This window comes from Chrysochloris asiatica, unplaced genomic scaffold (assembly GCF_000296735.1).
Source record: "Chrysochloris asiatica unplaced genomic scaffold, ChrAsi1.0 scaffold00332, whole genome shotgun sequence".
Classification (NCBI taxonomy): Eukaryota; Metazoa; Chordata; class Mammalia; order Afrosoricida; family Chrysochloridae; genus Chrysochloris; species Chrysochloris asiatica.
This window is the reverse complement of record NW_006408850.1, coordinates 2,270,384-2,274,531: the sequence shown is the minus strand read 5'-3', so window position 1 is coordinate 2,274,531 and position 4,148 is coordinate 2,270,384. Positions and strand designations below refer to the sequence as shown.

At 40.5% G+C, this 4,148-nt stretch overlaps 1 pseudogene; it reads right to left on the bottom strand.

Annotated features, from left to right (window-relative positions):
- Positions 1–1,973: 1,973 nt before the first annotated feature.
- Positions 1,974–3,364, bottom strand: LOC102832599 (annotated as a pseudogene).
- Between the last annotated feature and the right edge of the window lie 784 nt (positions 3,365–4,148).

The window sequence follows — 4,148 nt, the reverse complement described above, 5'->3', positions numbered from 1 at the left end:
TCTGCAAATCTGCCTCAGCTCTCAGTCCCTCTCTTCCTATAAATCTAGAGTCTTCAGCTGCTCCCTCTCTATGTCCCCATCACTGCCTCCATCTCTGATATTGCTGCTTCTCTGGATAAGGTCCCACATTCCACTTGTGCTCTTCTCCCTTGATGGTACTAGGGTCTTCTGTTTCTGGACTGTATGATTAACTACTCCCCCATTTTTGTTACAAAACTTCTACATTTACAAATGTGACATTCTCAATTAGTCACTATAACAGTTACTCACTATTGAATCATAAGAATCTTATCCCCATATGTTTTTACTAGACCCATCTAGACAAGATGAAAACTATTCGGTGGGGATGTTATCTCCCCCACACATTCCTAAAATAAACTCCCTCGTGAAACCTGGTAAGCCAGTCACTTTGTGCCTTTATCAGCCCATCATTTTAGGTAGCCAATATCTAAGTTGCCTATCCCTATCTACCCTGTGTACAGAAGAGATAGCATTGATCCTTGATGTGAAGACTCCTTCCCTCTCTGTTGGTATTTTGAGCTACTACCTCTATGAGTATAGGTCAAGTTCATCAAATTGTAGCAATTCACCCTCATTTCCTTTATCAAAAATTGTTGTTGTTTTTTGTTTGTTTTATTTTTAATCATCCTCTAGTTGAATTCTGATTATCAATCCATCAAAGCTAGGTCAAATGGGTACAGTCTACAAGTTTGGGGTGTTCTTGTGCATCTCCCCTCACTTCATATCAGCTACATGCTAAACTCTCAGCTCTAGCCCTCTATGACTATGTCCATGACCATGGGCTCAGGAGTCTCCAGGTCTCACCAACAAGCCCTTCTTTTTCTCTCTTTCATCACCAGATCAACAGGAGTTTATGAAATGTGGTTGAACTCAGCCCATTTCATCATTGCTGCCTTTCCCTCTCTTCCACTCAGCAGTAGACCAATGTGGTTACCAGTAAGCTTTCATGCCTGTTTGGGTGTTCCCTTTGAATTTCAGTCTTAGAGGGTTTTGTTTTTTTTTCTGAAGGAACTTGATTGCTTGCCTTGATGGCTTCCTGGTGAACAACTTGCTTATTATAGTAGTCAATCATACTGCAATTTTTGTTTTGGGTTTTACTTGATGATCTTTCTTTAAAGATGTATCTTCTGTCACTCTAACTGTCCCAGGCTGGTCTGCTTGTCCTTTCTTGTGAGAATGTTCCACCTCAGAAGGTTCTGGATTGGGCTCAGGATTCCACCTAAGGTTCTATACACTGCAAAGGTTCATCAAGAGACCTATTTCACTGGACAAGTACTAGAATGCCTTTTAGGTATTCCCAAATGTAACTATGTAAACAAGGAAGTAATGTTTTTGATTACATGAATGGTGCTTTAAAATCTAGTTAGTGATGAAGAAATGAACTTGGAAGATAAGAAGGATCTTCAAATAGGTGTCACTAACCTTCAAATAGAAATTTGAAGCCATGGATAAGGAGACAAAGACTGTGTTATTAATTTCTCTGATATAAGAAAGTATTTCAAAATGCTTTTAAGGTAATTGATTTTTTCAATGTGTTTATATGCATGTAAAATTGTACACATTCTTTTGTGTGGGACATATGGGGTTTCATGTCAAAGATATTAATAAATTATGGAAGAGTTAGAAGTAGAACTCAAGAAGTATGCCCCATTCAATGTGCTTACAAATATCTACTGAGTCCCCACGCCAAACAGCATAGATTATCTCTTCCATTCATTGTGTTCATCATTGTATTTAATTCAGTGTGGTCTGTCACTTTTTCTCTACACTTTAAAAAAGAAAATAAAAATAACAGTCTAGTCAATTCAGATTCATAATAACCCGATAAATGAGTTGAACTACCCCACAGGGCCAGGTTTGTCATACTTTGGTGGCATTCAGGTTGCTGTGATGTTGGAAACTATACCATTGGTACTTTAAATACCAGTAGAAACACCCATGATGGACAGGTTCTATCTTCTTTCTTTTTTATTTTTCAGAAGCTTTTTGTTTTCTTTTCATTTTCTTCTATACACTGGATTCCAAGGATCATAGATTTCAAGTGTGTCTGAGTCTTGCATGCTTGTGTCTTTCACTTTTCTGCTTTTGTACTCAAATTGAAGTACATGTGAAATTCATCCTTCATCTTTTACTTCTGTTTCATAAATGTCATTTTCAGGAGTTTCAACAGTTGCTTAGATTTAAACTGGTTCAGTAGTACAAGGGTCTGTTTTTCTTAGGAAGTTCCCATTTTTGCTTGCTGTTTCTTCAAAGTTTCATTATTTTTGTTTTCCTATTTTATATTCCGCAACAGCACCAATTGAAGTAGCTTCTTCCTCTTCACTTCTTTTATCTACTTGCTTTGCTGCATTTTCTATTTTGTTGTTGTTGTTTTGCTGCTAAGAGTTACCTCTTCAGTTGTCTTGCTTATTTCTGGAGCTCTTCACTGCAGCTCTCTGAATTTGTCTCCACTTCGCCCTCACCAGCTGGTTTAACAGTTTCAATTGGGTCCTTCTTTAACATTTTTGCAATCCTTTCTCCCATCAGGCTCTTCTCATTGCCATCAATATAGTCATCACACTCTGTACTTCCATCTTCTCCATCATCATCTAAATCTCCAGCTGCATCTCTTTTGCTTTCAACAGCTGGGATAGAACTGAGATGAGGATGATCCTTAAGTCATGACTACTTTTGCTTTCTCCCTTCATGCTCTGACTAACTAGATTTACTTCCTCCTCTTCGTCTTCAGTTTCCTCTCCCAATGAAAGTAAACTAAAATTTTTGTGTGCCTTTGGGTTTTAATTTCTTTACTTCTTCCTCTGGCTTCTCTTTATTTGGCTTTTTAATTCCCTCAGAATGATGTCATCAGAAGGATTAAACAAAACCTCATAACTTTTTATCTTGTGGGGGTTGTGTGATCTTTCTTTTATCAGTGTCCACTTCAGTAAGTCACAGCATGTTGTATACAGCATTTCCTGTCATCTTTCCAAAAATGGTGTGCTTATTATTAAGCTCATCTGCTCAATCCAGTGTAAAGAACAACTGGTTGCAATTATCATGTGGACCAGCATTTTCCATAGCATGCAGGCCTCTCTGATTAAAGCAGAACTGTGACTAAAATTCATTCTTGAATAGACTCTCCACAAGCCCCTGTACCAGTAGGATCTCCCCCTTGGGCTCTAAAATCAGATACAACTCTATGAAAAATGGTGTTGTCATAATAAGCTTCCAAACAAAGCTGAATACAATTTCTGGAAGCTTTAGGAGCTTCTTTTGACCACAACTGTATGTCAGTATCTCCAACTGTAGTTTTCAATAAAACCTTCCCATTCATGGGAGGCTCTTGGATGTAGATGTTGCTCATCTTGGCTAGTGCTCAGGGCTCTGCTTCTTTTTGGGGAGAAGAGATGACAGCCAGTCACTACAGCTGTCCACTCTTCCTTAAATTGGGTGATTGTGAAAAATTCTTGGAGTTGAGGTTCTTGGAGGGCAAAGCCTAGTTTCCAGAGAGTTTTGGGAGTTCTGAATATAGGACCATATGTGCTCCATATTCAGCCTTCCCCAGACTCCAGGGCTCTTTAAAGCTGTGTGAGGGGGCAGGCAACCTGCAAGGGAAAGGCAACCCCTACTTCTCCTCAACCCCAAGGAAAAAAGGGCCATCCAGTCAGAATGGGGAGGTGGGGCCCAGTGGGAATGAAGAATCCCCTGCCCTTGTGCCTTGACAGTTGTTAGAAAGAGTTGCCTACCTCAGCCAGCAGGAGGTGCTACAACTGTACCTGAAAAGACCAGCCATTGAAAGTGGTGTTCTGGAACCAAAGAGGGGCCTGACTTTCTTTTGGATGTGTGAGCAACATGTGACAACAGATGCTGACCTAGAGAGCTGAAGAGGGTTTGCCCAGCCTCCTGAGGTCCCCCAGGTGATCCTGGACCTGAGTCCTGGTCCAAGGATTTCCCTGGAGGTACTACAGTCAGAGGGCCCACTGAAGCCCCCTGAACCTAGCCTGTGCTTGCTCTGGCCCCCCTGTGTGGCTGGGCATGTGTCTGACCAGTGTACCTTCTGGAGGTGTGGCTGGGCACAGGCAACAGGATGGCCATTTATTATTTTTCCAATAAAAGGATTGCCCAACTTGAAAAAAAAAAAAAAAAAA